Genomic DNA, 16,803 nt, shown 5'->3' on the forward strand with positions numbered 1-16,803 from the left:
GCCTACAAAGGCTGACGTACCTTTTACATGGGAAACGCCGCAAGGAGAAGCCTTCGACGAACTCAAGCGCCGCCTGCAATGCCCTCCTGTACTTGGCCACTTTGATGAAAACGCCGAGACCGAAATTCACACCGACGCGAGCAGTGTGGGCCTAGGAGCCGTTCTTGTCCAGAAGAGTCCCGGACAGGAGAAAGTAATCGCCTACGCTAGCAGATCCCTCACAAAAGCCGAAGTCAATTACTCGACGACCGAGAAGGAGTGTCTTGCAATCATCTGGGCCACTTCTAAGTTTCGTCCATACCTATACGGCCGACCATTCAAGGTGGTAAGCGACCATCACGCGCTCTGCTGGCTGGCTAATTTGAAAGATCCTTCCGGCCGCCTTGCCAGATGGAGCCTACGACTTCAAGAATTTGACATGACTGTAGTCTATAAGTCGGGCCGGAAGCATTCCGACGCAGACTGCTTATCCCGCGCTCCCGTCGATGCTCCCCCGAAGGACGATGACGACGACGCCTTTTTGGGACCGGTAAGCGCCAGCAGTTTCGCAGAACAACAGCGATCAGACCCTGAGCTGAAAGCGCTAGCCGATTACTTCGAAGGAAAGACCGCTTCCCCTCCTGGTGTGTTCAGGCGACATTTATCATCCTTCACGTTAAGCAATGGCCTCCTCGTGGAGAAGAACTTCGCACCCAACAAGACCGCGCAGCTTCTCGTAGTGCCTAAAACCCTTCGGCAAGAAATTCTGCAGGCGTTGCACGATGAGCCCACAGCAGGCCACCTCGGATTTGCGCGCACGTTGCGTCGAATCCAGGAGAAGTATTACTGGCCGCGACTGCCTGCCGAAGTTGTCCACTACGTGAAGACATGTCGTGAGTGCCAACGACGCAAGACGCCGCCGAACAGACCAGCAGGACTACTAAACCCGATCCCGCCCCCAATCCTGCCCTTTCAACAAATTGGGATGGATCTCCTCGACCCCTTTCCATCTTCGTCTATGGGTAACAAGTGGATCATCGTGGCCACTGACTACCTTACCCGTTACGCCGAAGCAAGAGCACTACCAAATGGTACCGCGGCAGAAGTCGCCAAATTTTTTGTCGAACAAATCTCTTGCGACACGGCGCCCCAGAAGTGCTCATCACGGATAGGGGAACGGCGTTTACGGCAGAGTTGACGCAAGCCATCCTGGAATACAGTCACACAAGCCATCGACGAACAACTGCGTACCATCCCCAGATCAATGGCCTTACGGAGCGCCTGAACAAAACGATCGCGGACATGATCGCTATGTACGTCGACGCTGAACACAAGACCTGGGACGCCATCTTGCCGTACGTGATCTTCGCGTATAACACGGCAGTCCAGGAGACGACCAGAGCGACCCCGTTTAAGCTTGTGTACGGCAGGGAGCCCACGACGACGCTCGACGCAATGCTGCCGCACGTAACCAGCGAAGACAACCTTGACGTCGCCGCCTACCTGCAGCGTGCAGAGGACGCCCGACGACTCGCACGGCTGCGTATTAAAGACCAACAGCGCACCGACAGCCGACGATACAATTTACGACGACGCCACGCAGAGTACAATCCAGGAGACCAAGTGTGGGTTTGGACACCAATTCGCCGTCGCGGATTAAGCCCAGACGGCCATAGACGTCCGACGGTCGACCAACGGACGTCCGTTTTCGGACCTTCGGACATCCGACGGAAGTCCGGTTATGTTCGATATACGTACAGAGAACGTCCGTCGGACTATCGTTCGTGGATCCGGATCGCGTCCTACGGACGTCCGACGGACAGCCGGAGGCGGACATTCGGACGTTTCCCGGAACTTGCTTGCAGGGCCCGCTATTGGTGTAAAAACTTGCCAATAACATTCGTGTAAAGCTCAGCAAGCATGTGCCATGTAAATTTCAGTCACATACTAGTGCTCAATGCCTTTGTCGTGAGAGTAAAGCAGACAATAGAATATGCAACAGGTCCAAGTTTCCTGTTGTCTGCTTTACTTTCACACACAATGCACTGAACAGCAGTGTGCAATTAAAACTTCCATCAAAGAGGCACATATGCTAGCTGAGCTTTACACAAATGCACCATTCCTGAAAACATGCGAATAAGTGCATAGGCATACCAGCATGAGAGGTTGTAAAAAAAGCATTTTTTTTGCTTTATTGCAAAAATTGCATGCATAAATAGTCTACACTAAAAAAATATCGATGTTAAGGAATGGCAAGGTAAAATGCAGGCCAACTGGAGTATTAAGTATCTACTTGAATAATTTTTTTCCATTATCCTTGGCCGTGACAGCTCTTCCCTTGGGGAGGTGGTGGAGGAAAAGGTATTTATTGAAACCTAATATTTCGGATTTGGCGAGGAGATGATCGAGTTCTCTGTGGGCGGCCTCCGCAGGCCGGGATTCCAGGAGCAGTTACTATCCGTGCATTTGCTCGATCAGCTGTTGCTGGTCTTTCAGGCCTAAGATGGAAAGAGCAGGTTGGGCTCCTCCTGCAATAGAAGGGAAAATGAAATTCAAGTTATCTGTGCTGAACTTTGATTACACATCTCCAAGGGCAACTGCCAGTTTCTCTCAATTGCTTTTTCCAGATGGCACTGTACGCATGTATCTCCATTCAGAACTGTCACATACTATATAGAAAGGTCATATAACTGCAGCAAAACCCATGCAGAATAACAAAAGATACAAACGTAGTTTGACCAGAACCTGGCATTCAGTATTTTAATGTTTTTATGTCGTCTCTTTGAACATGCCACTCTGACCAAACATGGCATGTTATGCTTGCTGCTATGCGCTCTCAGCAATGCCCAAGACATGGAGTGCACATGCAGAGAAACTAAGCATAAAGGATGCTGTATATGAACATAAAGCACCGCCAGAGCATTGCAGTATTACACAGGTACGCATTGGCGGCAGAAACCTGCATTTTGAGCGGTTCAACAGGCAGATTTCTAAAGTCTTTGTTCCTGCTCTGAAAAGAAGTGATCAATAATAACATCATTTAAAATTGTTACCTTTTTGTTCTGTAAACTGCACATTTCGCTGGTTTCCATGTACCCTCTACCGAAGACATTCCTTGGGCGTGTCAGGGGTATATCGACATCAACATCTAGGCTACAAGCGTCTAGAAAGCGTCTCCTTAGAGCAGCTGCGACGAAGTAACTTATCTGATAACATGCAAGCTGCTGCAGCAGAATAAAGATAGACATTTGACATGTGGCTAAAGCCCAATGTGGAATCATAGCCCGCCGCAGTGATTGCGCAGTGTTCATGCTTCTACAAGAATTAAAAGTAAAGTTATTTGTTTACCCACAGTGCTATATGTGACATTACAATAGCAAGGCTTATAGTTACACAAAACACAAAAAGCTGACAACCACAAGCTCCTGATGTATTACCGGCAGCATGCAGCATGGATGTTAGTTACTGAAATATGGTTGCATAATTCTGGCAACCAGCTGTGCATGTATGTCATGGATTTCTCAACTACGCACAACAAATTACAAAAAAATAATGGTCTTTATAAATGCAGCCAGCTGTTCACAAGAAACACTGTAGCTTTTTTATGGGGAAGGTAGTGGGCGCCAAAGAAACTGCCCCTGTAAAGGCGCCTAATTTGCCCCTATGTAATATCAGGGACAAAAGTGTGTGGACTACACAAACTGAAATCAAAGCACATAACTTTCACATCGACCAGGAAACTCGGACCATACTCGTCGATGTGAAAGTTGAACGTTAGTTCTTTCATGTGTGCAAGAGAAATAAGGTCACAATTCGTTTACATCGCAATTCTAGTCCAAAATCTCCAGACATACTGTCCAGAGACTTTCGCCCCCGCAGTATAAGCCACCACTTGGGTAAGAGAATAGTAAAAGAAGTGTATAAAAGACATTAGTGCTGTTGGACAGCCATAGCTATAAAAATGGTATTGACATTGGAGTACTGCTTAAGGCGGGGCCTAGGGCATTACAAAAGCAAGAGTTAGTGTCCGCTGGTCCTCATTTGAACGAACAAAAAGAGGGGGGGGGGAGAAATCTACCTCAACTACATGTTTTGAGTGACACCAAGCCGCAGTTAGCATTAAAGATATCACACAGTTTTGTGGAAGATTTGGGAGCGCTTTGCTGCTTTTTTACAGGATTGGGCAAAAGAGCTCACCATCTTCAGAAAGGCATGTTATATAGAAATGAAAATAGTGAATTTACTGCATCTGGCCACAACAACTTGCACACAGAGAGGAAGATGAACTGAAGACTTTATACATGAATGTACGTATTTACAACAGGTGAAACAACGACCATGATCTATGCCGAAGAGGAAAGAGATCAAAATCTAGCTCAGAACGACTTCTCCAGGCCGCGGGGCCGTTTCATTAACTTCGGGACTCCGCCCACATTTCTCATCCCCAATGACAACGAACTCATACATGACTGGCTAACAAACATTTTGGCATGTCTTTGCACTTTCATAAGGTTCTTCATCCTCTCCCTAATACAAGCAATGCAAAAGGGACAACAAATTAATTTCACAACAAACGGAATTTAGAGAATGGACCTCGAAATGATTGGCTCACTAGGTCACATGCCAAACTCTCTCCTCTAGGAAACAAAAAAAGAAAAAAAAATTAGAACCCATCAAAACGGTGTCCCACGTGTGCAACCATTGCCCAAAGCTTGCACCCTTGGCGGCTCCTTTTACAGGGCAATTATTGCAATTATTGGCGTCCGAGTCAGCACCATTACGGACCACATCAGAAGAGCCAACCCACATCCTCCCGCTCCGCATCATACCGTCACTGTTACACACTTGCCCTTTTTCAACGCTGTCATCTCCCACCATTGTTGACATCCAGGGTTGGAATCCTCAACGAGACCCCACTCAGCGCGCCTGCACTGAATAATTGTCACTTTTATGGGCTCCCCAACAAGGAAGAGGGCCTTACACCCTTCAACCTGACAGTGTTTTTTCTTTGAACGATAAGCAGTTCTTCCAAAAGAGGTGCTCGTTTCAAAGCTGTGCTGCCTCCGGGTGATGGGTCCAGTCAGCGTACTAAGGACCCCTTAGTACGCTTAGTACTAAGGACCCCTTAGTTGTATACTGTTCGTAAAGCTCCTTAAATAAAAATGAGCCCCCTACATGACATAGCAACGAGAACAAACTGCCTGTCCCCACGTCTTCGAGTGCGACAGCAAAGTCCTCGGAGGAGGGGACTTCTTTCCCTCTCTGCCTACGTTTCTGTTAAGCACTGTAGCTGCTGTAGCTGCCTCTCTGTGCGCGTCTCTCCGCCTCCTGTCCGAGGGCTAGTGGGAGACGGCCGCAGCTGGGCATTGAACAGGTGACCCAAAAATAGCAGACTAATAATGGTGCCTAGCATACCCACCGATCCCTTACAGAAATCATTAAAGAAATGAAAGCAACACATCAGATAACGCTACAATGTTTCTAAGTGCAAAGTTGACAACTCCAAGTCATATAAATATATGTACATCTTCGCACATTAACTAGACAGAAATAGTGCAGAGTAAACTAATAATTCAGTGTCTAGCAACGCTATTCAAAGGGGATAAAGGCCACGGGGGCTACGATTATTAGTACCGTTTTGTCTTTAAACTACAATAACATACTTGTTGCAAGCTTAAAATCAAAGATTCACACCTGTCCCACCCACAGCAATGGAACACACATCTGACTCAAGTCTGCAGAGAAAGAGCAAGCTAGACTATTACAGACGCACCCTTGGTTGTTTTTCTGGCATTTCTGAGGGTGAAGAATCTGACTTGTCAGTAGCATGTATATGAATAAGAATCCTATGACAGTAAATGCATCAGATTTTCTGGAGTGGCTTTTCTTTGCTGACCACATATGAGGTGAGCTATAATTTATCCAACTTGGCCTAGGTTTATTCTATGAATAACAAAGCTATAGCAGGTACACAGTCGTCCACTCAGGCTGAACATGCGAGTGCGTGGCATGCACTTTTTGAGATGCCACTGCATCCATCGCAGCTGCACACCGTAGCGAAGAGGCAGACAGCGTGAAGTACCAGCCTCTGGTCCCTCTACCACCCCTGGGGTCCCAAACTAGGGATCCCTTGTTTTTGTCAGGACAGGCCCCCTCAGGGTCAGCTAGTGAGTAACCTCCTGTATTTGTATCTGATGGAAATGTTTTCCACCACCACCCACAATACGCAGCTGCGCATCATAGCAGATGTGAAGCAACAGCTCCTGGTCCTTCTATGCATAAGCCACTTTGCCTTGATGCATGCCTGCGCACCATAGTAAAGAGGCAGACGGCATGACGCAGCAGCTCATGGTACCTTTACACATGAGCCCCCCCATTGTACTTCGATACGCACCATAGCAAATATACAGACTACGCCACACAGCAGCTCCTGGTCCCTCTATGCATAAGCCATTTTGCCTCAACATGCACCTGCGTACCTCAGCGAAGAGGCAGACGTGAAGCTGCAGCTCCTGGGCCCTCCATGCACAAGCCACTTAGCATCAATGCACGGCTGTGCACTGTAGTAAAGAGGCGAAGGACGTTAAGCAGCAGCTCCTGGTCCCTCTACACATCCGCCATTTTGCCTCGATGCGCATCTGCACACCGTAACAAACAGCCAGATGTGACAAAGAAGCTCCTGGTTTCTCTACACATAAACCACTTTGCCTCAATGCACGTCTGCACACCGGAGCAAAGAGGCAGATGACGTGAAGCTGGAGCGACTGGTCCCTCTACGCACAAGCCACTTAGCCTTGATGCATGGCTGTGACGGATGCATTGCTATTTTGCAAACTGCATGCCACACATTCCCATTCAAGCTAAGAGTGGACGACTGTGTAAACGTAAAATACTGGTTATTTACTTCAATGGACAATGACGAAAAGTAACATGGTGGACAATGTAAAAAGAATTTGCTGCATAAAGTTTGTTGAAACCAGTTCTACATCCTACATGTAAACAAGCTAGAACCTTAATGTTGAAGGGATGTCCTGTGTGTTTAAAATCATCACGCTCGAACAACTTCAACACTGACAATCATGATTCAATATTAATAATATAGATAATGATACAATACTCACTTTTAGCCATACCAAAGAAATGAGAATGCAAAGGGATGTTGCTGTTTTTTCCCCGTGGATGACAGTTTTCCATGCCAAGTGCTGCTTCCTGTTGGCCTACGAAATCGGCTACAGCAAATTGCATCTGAAAAATTTTTGGAAGCCTCATGCTAGTCTTCAACGAGAAAAGCATTGCCATACAGAAGCAGAACACAAATACTTTTACAACACACTAAAAGCACCAACTGCGGTGCTATTTTTAGGATGACTAGGTACAGGTTTTGCTGTACCAAGCCAAATGTTAGCCTTCAATAAGGAAAGCATTCCCATACAGAAACAGAACACAAAAACTTTTACAACACATTAAAAGCATCAATGGCACAAATGCTTGTAAGATGACCAGGTACAGGTTTCTGCTATAGCACACATCATGTGACCAGCAGTTACCAGAAGCCTTGTATGTGAGCATGATGTCCTAGATTCAATTTATGGCTATCACTGTATTAACAAGCATGGGTTTAAAGCTACTTTAATATGATAATCTAAGAACATGGTAAGAGCTTTCAGAGCTAGACATAAGCTCAGTATCATGCACTATAAGGTGCTGCATGGCTCTAGTGTAGCTTTGGCATTATCTCGCTGTCAATAATGCAGTGAAGTTCTGAGGAGCCTTTGAATATCTGTAAGGACAAAGCAACAACAATTTTGTTTTCATCTCACTTTAGCTCAGCTCGTTTTTTTTTTTTTTTTTTTTTTTTTTTTGAGCCCGCGGCTTGCATGGCCTCCCAGTATGCCTGTTTTGCATAAAAGAAGGCGTTGCAGGCACCAGAGCTCACAGCCCAACTGTATCGCGGCGGCGGTATGTCAAATTCGTGCCAGAACAGCGCACAACAACGGGTCAAGAAAAAGACAAGTGCTGACTTTTTTTTTTCTCTCATCTCCTCGTCCGGTTGTTCTGCGCGGTTCGGTCCCACATGCATAACCAACATGCGCAAGGTGCTGTCCTGGTTTGTCAAAGCTGAAGGAGAGTACTAAACCTTTAGTAATTTAGTAGCTACAGCCGTTCCTTCTAGAATCTGTAGTTGCCGTAAAGGTCAAGAAAGAAAGATCAGCGGCTGTCCATTTAAAAAAAAAAAAACGCTCGCGACGTTTTCACAAGTGTAGGCATGTCGCACGATAGGCTCGAGTGCAAAAGATTTCTCGTATAGTTTTTACAACTCAGCACGTTGCGCATGGTTAACAAATTAACTCCTTTAAAGCTCGGGCAGGCACTCCTTTATCAGAGACAGAGAAGTTGCGCGGCTTACTGGCGCAGCGTCCAGTAATGCCGAGAAAGATGGCCCTCAGACTTGAGGCTGCACTTTAGTTAGTCGGCGCGGAGTCAGTCGCGCCTAAAACACTCGACCGTTCGGCTGCTGTACAGAGCTGTTTCCTTACCCAAAAGCTCAGCACCATCGGTGCATCGAAAAGTTCCACTAAAGAAACAAAAGTTCGGTGAAATACTTACTTTGGAATCGGCGGGTGAACAAAGTGTGCCAGCCGCACCAAGCCACAGCAAAAACAATGCTAGCAGTGCATTACAGCCGTAGGTATTTGTAACTGCGCAGTAAATGCAGAACACGGAAACGTGAAGCCATCATCCATGACTAAACTTCAACTTATCAGATGGATTGGATTGGCTCATTTCAGATTTTTTTGAGGATAGGTTCGGTTTCGTTCTTTTTGAGCTTGCTGCGTCTATTCAGCCACTGATTAAAATTTCACCGAAGCATCATGATAGAAAAATGTTTAATGGTCATTTAACTTTTAATCAAAAATTTTGATGGCAGAATTCAACGATGAAACATGCGGAAAATAAAAAAAAACTGTTTAATGGAAACGCTTTCTATCGCATCGATTCGCCCTGACATCATATGATGCAGACTTGACGGCATTACTGATTTATACGCAGTTCAGACGAGCACGACGACTACAAACTATATCATAGCTGTGTAAATGCAAATCCAGTGGCGGACGTACGGCGGCTGTCCGCTGGGCGAACGGATTCGACCATCCGCTTTCGTACGTACGCCGGAATTCCGGCGGACGTCCGAAATCGGCCGCCGAGTTGCGGCCGAGTTCGGTTGTCCGTCGGACGTCAGTGGCCGTCTGGGAAGTGAAAAGTTGTTGCGTCGATACTTTGGGCCATACAAAATCCTTCGCCGCGTCGGACCACTGGACTATGAAGTCATTCCCGACGGAACGTCAGCATCACAACGGCGACGCGCACGCCCAGAAATTGTACATGTTGTACGACTGAAGCCATATTACGCGCGGTAAAGAATCTGTGGTGTTTAAACTTTGCAGTGTTTATGTTTAAGTTTCTTTGTTTTGAAACATCGAGGCGATGTTTTTTTTGAGGGGGGAGTAATGCCGCGAAACCTTCAAAACAGTATTTGTTGTTTTTTAACAGCCGCCGGCATACAGGCTTATCTGAGTTCCGTAATCTTTGTTTGTTACTGCTCGATGTCGCGAGTCACACCTTTATCAGTTTTGTTGTAGCGCAAGACGCACCGAGATCTGTCTCGAAGGTTCCGGCCACTCGGGTGTCTTTCCACAATGTTCCAGCCCGTGCTGGTAGCTGTTTGCGACGTTATCTAGATTGTTCTGTGCAGCCTTTAAATTGAGCGTTGCCGAGTGTGACGGGCATTCTTTGTTCGACGATCGACGAGCAGGCTTGCTACTATCGCCGCCACCGAGTTGCTTAGTTCTTTTGCGGGCGCAAGTCAGCCCAAATAAAGAGTTTCTTTAGTGCAATCATCGACCCCTTCATTTGTGTCGTCGACCTCGTCACCACTACGTGACAATATAATCTTGATTTCTGTCAGCGGGTGTCCATATAGACACTCTAGTGCAGGGCAGAGAAACTGTTTTTCCGCATTGTATGCGGTCCACTCGCAAAGAATGTGGCCTATAGTCTCGTCAGACCCACAGGTTGCACATGCAGGGCTATTAGCCATACCTATCACAAACAAATGAGAATTTGTGAACGCTACACCAACCCACAGGCAGCACAGCAAAGTTGCTTCACGTCGGGGTAGGCCAGGAGCAGGGGTGCCGAGAGGCCTGTTCTGCTTATGATATAATGACAGCACCACATTTAAGCTGCAGTGAATATGGTTTGTTAAGAATGTTGCAATGAGCGGGTACCGCACGGTTGCTGATTTATCTATACATAGGAGAGTGTCCCCCTTATATGATACAGGAAAAGAAATAACCACATAGCGATCAAAATGATGGAGGAAGGAGAGACTGATGACAGCATGCTTTCTTGCCACTGAAAAACTGTGGAATAATAGAAATCAGGCTAGTGCCAAGAGACGGTTGGTTGGTAACTGGTTAATGGGGTTTAAGCCCCAAGCATCTCGAGTCGTATGACATCAAGAGAAGTGGTTATGGAAAAACCAAGCACATATAACAGTAGGACAAAAAAAAAAGACATAACAGAACTTGCCCAGACATAACAGATAAACAAATAAACAGACAAGTGTTGCAGTATAACACCAAAGCATTGTGCCTTACAACATATTTACAAATTTGCTTCCATGTGCATGCAGGAACTTGTTATAGCCTTTTCAAGATCATGGAATCAAGCATGTTGCATGCAAAGGCAAAAGTAGCTGTAAGCGTGGGAAGAAGGTGACACAAGCCGCTAACAAGGAGAATACTTTGAAACAGTTCACAGGAATAGGGAACGTAAGGCACAATGAGCAGGTACAGGTCTGGACAGTATCAAGGAAGTGACAGTGGCTGCGCACGATTGCGTCGCATGAATGTGAAATGTGTAGCCTCTCAAATGACGTCAATGTATCCATATGCATTTGAATTTTAGCGTGCTGTTGCTGTTTGTTTGCTTTTCTTTTTTTAGCGAAGTGGGGTCTTGACTATGGCAGGCCTGAACTGTTTGAGATCAAGTTAAATATTTATCTAAAGCTTTCCCGAGGCCTAAAACTCCATTTGTGTTGCATCTGTGGAAATACGATTTCCCATCATCATTCTGTTGTTCTGTATACTGATGTCCATTTAAAGCAAGAATAACATCAGGAGAATGTGGCTGCTAATATTTAATTTCGCAACAGATGCTTAAGCTAGGGCAGCGCAAAATGCTGAAGCCAGTCTAGTGCTCAATAATATTGGGTGAGGTTAGAGCATTGAAGGATACTGGTTTATATTTACGGCACTCACACGCCATGCACGACTATCCTACGAGGGTGTGAAGGAGCAAGCAGTCGGAGGTTGTAAGCCCAAGCCATGGATGACAACAAGGACAAGTGAGCGGATGTCTATACCATGAGGTAATGCTAATTTAAGCATCTAGATCGTCATCATCATCCTCAGCCTGACTATACCCACTGCAGGGCGAAAACCTCTCCCATATTCTTCCAATTAACCCGGTCCTGTGCGAGCTGCATCTACTTGACCCCTGTAAACTTCTTAATCTCATCCACCCACCTAATTTTCTGCTGCCCCCTGCTACGCTTTCCTCCCCTTGGAATCCAGTTTGTTGCCCTAAGCGACCATCACTTATCCTTTTCTCGCGCTACATGTCCTGCCCATGCCCATTTCTTCTTCTTGATTTCCATTAGAATGTCAGTGACTTGAGTTATTTCTCTGACCCACTCTGCACGCTTCCTATCTCTTAACGTTATCCCTACCATTTCTCTTTCCATAGCCCTCTGCGTTGTCCTCAACTTTAGTAGAACCCTTTTTGTTAGCTTCCACGTTTCAGTCCCATAGGTAAGTACAGGTAAGATGCAACTGTTGTATGCTTTCCTCTTGAGCGATACCGATAAACTGCTAGTCATAATCTGGGAGTACTTGCCAAATGTGCTCCATCCCAATCTTATTCTCCTTGTTATTTCCCTTTCATGGTCCGGATCTGCTGTTACTACCTGTCCTAAATAGATATATTCGCCTACTACTTCCAGTGCTTCGCTACCTAATGTAAACTGTTTTTCCTTCCCTAGGCTATTAAACATTACCTTAGTCTTCTGCATATATTTTCAAGCCTACTTTTTTACTTTTTCTGTCTAGGTCATCATTCTTTGCAATTCATCCCCTGAGTTACTTAGCAAGGCAATGTCATCAGCAAATCGCAGATTACTGAGGTATTCTCCATCTACTCTTATCCCTAACTGCTCCCATTCTAAATGTCTTCTTTATTAGATTCTAGCATCTAGATGTCACTGCATAAATTGTTCATGGTTTTTTGTGCACCTATTTCTGCTTACAGTTTTTTCTTTGCTTGTAATGTAAATTATTTGTGTTTATGTGATGAATCCCCCCCTATGTAATGCCCGCAAAGGCCCTTAGGTTATTTGAAATAAATAAATAAATAAAAATATATGGGTGTGTAGTGCTAACAGTAAGTGCTGGAGTAGCTCGGTGCAGTAAGCAGCCAACAAGTGTGGCAGTTACGAGACGTAGTGCTGGGTTGAGTGCTGGGGTATTATAGCGTATAAGTGTGTATTGCAACCCAGATTCAATTTCAGCTTGGTGGAATGACTATATTCATTGGGTATAGGGTGTGGCATGTCCAGACGATACCAACGACAATGGCAACAATGTGGCCTCACAGATTGACACTCATATGTTTTAATTGTTGCTATAAATGTTTTTCAGTCACTTAACAAATTGCTATCCATAGCAGAAACGATACTCATGCACTGAAAAATAAAATGAAAGTACTGAATATAACGCACATATATATACCTTGGCACATGTACTGTACATGTAGAGAGCCAAGGATGCGAAAGTTGTCCAGAATAAACGAGCGGCTGCGTCTCCAAGACTGCTGAAAGTAAAAACAAAAAATGGCATACACATGTAAACACTGAAATGAAGTGAGTGCTCTACCAAGCAGCATTGCATATGAGATATCAGCCCAAGTTTATAGTCTACTAACACGTATACAGTAACAAGGCTGCTGCAAGTGACCTGAAGGAAGTTAAGCAAGCTACCTTCCTGGCCGCATTTTGGCAGCACGTTGCATTCGTTACTCTGGGCCTCAAGCGAACTACTGTATATTGTGTCATAGTGTATATATATATTTTTTATTTTTACCTACCCTGTGCTTTCTCCCTATCGTTCACCTCTTTGATTTCCTCTACCCCTTCCTCGCTATCCCTTTAATTCCACCGCCCCTGTTCAGGTGCTTCAGATATCAGATACCGGGGCTGGCAAACATCGGAATGGTACAGGACTGAAGTTCACCTTTGAGGTTCCTCAGAAAAATGTTTTGCAATTTTTAGATTTAAAGTTGACTTTTAATATGAATCATGTGTGTTGGCAGTACTCTCCTAGGAGTGTAAAGCCTCTTTTAAACTACAAGTCATGTCACTCCAAACTTGTTAAATCTGGAATAGTAACAGCTTGTTTTAGGATGGCTGTCAATAAGTCTTGTGCACATCAAATGCATAATAGCCTTGAAATCCAAGCTAACAGATGTAGGGAGGCTGGTTATCCAGACTCAGTGCTTGTAGCTAGTGCTGATAAGGTTCTGCGTTCTCTGAAGTGTTCCGGACAGATAGAAAGAAAAAATGAAAGAAATAAAATTGCAGTTGTGCCTTATATACATGCATTATCACATCGGTTTAAAAAAGTAGGCGCAAAATATGGCGTACAGGTGTTGTTTTCAGCCCCTAATAAGATTGGCAAGGTAGGTGCAGCGGTTCAAAGAAAGCTGGGGGGCACAAGAAGTAAGAACAGATGCCAGGTCAATCACGCCAAGAGTTTCATTAGTTGTAGGATGGGTGTAGTATACCAAATACCTTTGTCCTGTGGCCGTACGTATATTGGGCAGACAGGCCGTTGCATCAACATTAGGCTGATGGAGCATGCGCAGTCCTTAAAAAAGAATGATACTAACTTAGCAAAACATTGTAACGCGTGTGAGTGTGTACCTTTCTTCGTTGATACTAATATATTGTTTCTTCATAAAGACCAGACTACTCGAGAAATCGCCGAGGCGTTCCATATTAACCGAAAGCAAAATGTTTGTGTTAGTAAAACGTCCGTCGCATTGACAGAAAATGAGATGACCATGCTGCACAATCGTTAGTGCGTCGGCAGTTTTCACCACGTGCGTGTGATGGGGGGAGTTTTACTGTGTTGATATAGATTTTTATGCATTTTTGACTATGCTCATGTGGGTACAACAAGTGTGTGTACTTTATATATATACTCTTCCGTTCTTCGAATAAATTCAGTTGTCAGTTCTGCGCCGTCGTTGTCCACTTCTCCTCTTTGTCTCGTCTTTTTGCGCAATATACATTACTGTCCATCATGGTTCACCAACTCGCCCAATCAGCCGTTCTTCTACATCTTTTCTTTCCTTTTGTATATGTAATAAAATAACCACTAAAACAACAAATGCTGCTAATGCTAATCATCTTAAATTAGAATCAGATAAGCAGATAAGCAGCAAGCTGACACAGTATAGTGCCTACGTTATCGTGTCGCGCTGTCGCAAGCTCCTGATAGAAAAAAAAATGTATTTGCGCAAAGCTTCGTTGGAAAGAATTTCATTCCTTCCAAAGTCATTTTTGCTATACTGCTTATATATCGATACATGTTCTGATAAAACACACGAGTTTTGCACCGTCTTCAGATTGCTTTCCGAAGCTAGAAGGTGGCATCCATGCCACAGAGATATAAGTAATTTACAAATTGCACGCTAATTTCGATCTGTCATATCTGCAAGCTCAAAAAAAATTAAGTACCGGGTTGCTGTTTAGCTTAATTTACTGCTGAATGACACCTCTCGCATTGATTTCGCGGACAAAAATGGACACGACACCCACCTACCGCTGCACTCAGCGCACTATGTCAAAAAACAACAGCAATGACAATGGCTTACGTGAGAAGCGACGGCCGATGTCAGATCGTTGACGCAGACATCGCAAATTTGCTCGGTGCCCATGAATCGAACGTCCGACTTTTGCTGTTGAATGGTTTAATGTTAAGGGTGCGTTGCACTACCTCCGCTGCAGCAAAACCACGCCAATAAACTGGGAGACTTTACAAACACTGCCCGAATGCGCCGACGACGGCGTCGTCCAGAGCTCGTCAATCCAAAAGTTCTGGACGCCGTCGGCGACAACGAGGCAAGAGCCGAAAAGCCCGCCAGCCCGCCACGAATCTGGGGACAAATTCAGACTCAACTAGGCACATAATAGTCAGCATTTAGGTACTTTGTAAAAACATGGCGTTCAATGCGTTTGGGGAAATCTAGGGACAAAGTTTTAGCCGAAAAAACCCTATTCATGGCGGGTTTTAGTCTCGCCCGGCAAAAGCGGTTCAGCGGTCGGGGGGCCAATCACTCAGATTAAGAAATTATACTGCTACAAATTAAAAAGTATCAATCAACATAAAAAGAATAGACATTTTGATAACTTCGCTTGAGAATGAGGTAAGGTATTTTATAAATACATTCTTAATTTTTTTTAAAATCTTGCAACACTCTTATCGCCCCACCCCCTTGATGTTGCATCAGTCAGGAGCAGTGTAGTCAGGAGGCGCTGTCAGAGGTAACCAAGGCAACGGAGATAACGAAGCTGACGAAGCACGAAACGGTTTCTTATCGCTTTCTGCTGCTCGTCTGCTGGGGTAAGGCCTTGGTGCGCCCGAGAAAGCGTAATTTAGTGCGCAAGTCTGAAAATGCCCCTTTTGCGAAGGTTTCGACGTCCTTGCTGGTCGCTGCTCTGTCGCCGTTTGGTGGGATTTGATATCCTCTGCAGCCGTGTTTTCTTCTTTTTTTTTTGGTTTCGTCCCCTTCGTCGTGCGGGCAGTGCCACGGCCGCTCGATGGAAGCGCACTGGGTGCGGCCTGCTGCGTCGCGCCGCCGTCAATGGGAAAGCGCGTCCTTGGGGAGTTTACAGTTGCGCCCGCTATTTCTGCTGAGGGCGCCACTTTTCAGGGACACGTCGCCGCCGGGGTCGCCGGCTCTGTGCGCGCGGTTTGCTTCTTTTCTGGGCGCGTTCGCCTCGCGTCTGCGTGGTTAGCGCAACTTGTTTTGTGTGCGCGTGTGCAAGCACGTTAACGTTGAGATGGGATGCGTTTGTTTTCCGAAAGCCGTTCTAGGCTCATGGAGCAAAAATCTGTGCTCAAAAGCTGTGCCTGTAATCTGTGCGTCGCATCTGTGCACTGGTGTGTCCAAAAAGCGGACATGCAAGGAAAATTAAGAATGAAAATGATTGGTGGTGATAGGTAATCAATAAAAGTTATAAATAGACATTGATAGAGGTAATGACTAATGCTAATGACTAAAATGATTTGTAATGACCAGTATATATAACTGCGACATGTAATGACCGCAGTTGATTAAAAATGAGTAAAAGTGCGTAGCGATGTGTGCTAATGACTATAATAGCTAGACATGACTCATCCTTACTGTTAATGACTACGAAATGACCAATATGTGAAACGACGAAATGTAATGACCACTGCTGATTCTAATGAGTGACCTGCTTAGTTATGAGTGATAAGGGCTACAATGACTACGCAGGCAGACTCATCATGACTGGGAAACGACCAGTATATCAAACGACTTGAAATGACAAACTGTGGCAAACGATGAGAGGCAAATGATAGCCGTCCTCCGCTTTTGAGACATCTAAGAGATACTCTAATTTTATCTGCTGAGCTCGCTTCAGGCAAAGACAGCAGCGAGGAGTGGAAATGCACT

This window comes from Amblyomma maculatum, unplaced genomic scaffold (genome assembly GCF_055883805.1).
Source record: "Amblyomma maculatum isolate TAMU_Amacu unplaced genomic scaffold, ASM5588380v1 scaffold_47, whole genome shotgun sequence".
Lineage (NCBI taxonomy): Eukaryota > Metazoa > Arthropoda > Arachnida > Ixodida > Ixodidae > Amblyomma > Amblyomma maculatum.